The sequence below is a fragment of the Penaeus monodon genome, chromosome 20 (genome assembly GCF_015228065.2).
Source record: "Penaeus monodon isolate SGIC_2016 chromosome 20, NSTDA_Pmon_1, whole genome shotgun sequence".
NCBI lineage: Eukaryota > Metazoa > Arthropoda > Malacostraca > Decapoda > Penaeidae > Penaeus > Penaeus monodon.
In genome coordinates this window covers 39,470,735-39,471,386 of record NC_051405.1, presented here as the reverse complement: position 1 = coordinate 39,471,386, position 652 = coordinate 39,470,735, and the positions used below count along the sequence as shown (strand labels likewise).

At 39.0% G+C, this 652-nt stretch overlaps 1 protein-coding gene across 1 annotated transcript in view; it reads left to right on the top strand.

The window, feature by feature from the left end:
* The window catches only part of LOC119585810 (insulin-like growth factor-binding protein complex acid labile subunit), a 64,436-nt gene that overhangs the window by 32,728 nt on the left and 31,056 nt on the right, over positions 1–652 (top strand). The window contains exon 2 of the mRNA XM_037934531.1: positions 87–242. The gene's annotated coding sequence lies outside the window, so the exon portion shown is untranslated. The remainder of the gene's footprint in view (positions 1–86; positions 243–652) is intronic.

The window sequence follows — 652 nt, the reverse complement described above, 5'->3', positions numbered from 1 at the left end:
TACACCCCCCACTCCCCCAACACCTCCCCCACCCCTGTTTTTTTCTCCTACCATCATAATCCTCTTATCACCTTTTCCATTTCCAGCTTGTCGGCCGTCATGAGCAATGGTATGATCGACGCTGAAACCTGAGACCAACGCGAGGATCGGATGTCACCGTTTTCGCGCTGACATCAAGACTGAAGGATTTGCTTGACTTCGTCGGTGCCAGTTTCATCCTTTTTTTTCAAGACCATATAAAGGTTTGTGATTTCTTTTGCCTTTTTTTTGAAGGATTTGATTGTTTATTAGTCATAGGATTCGTTATAAAATTAAGGGATGGAGGCAGATAACAAGCCATTTCCTGGTCTGTGATTTAGTGTGGGGAAGTATGTGGTAAATTCTGTGTATATGAATTTGTTTCTTTTGTCTCCTGCTTTGCATTAAATGGACATATAATTTATAGTTACTCGTACCTCGCTTTGTTTTATGCAAGTAATTATCTGTGTTATTTGGGGGGAAGAAGACTGGTAAACACCCTATTGTTTTTTTCGTATTCACACGCAACAAAAATTTACCTATATCCTCATTGTACTGCATTAAATAGATAGATTTAATAGACATATACAAGCATCCATCTAGCAGAAAACAATCAATACCAAATGACACTGTG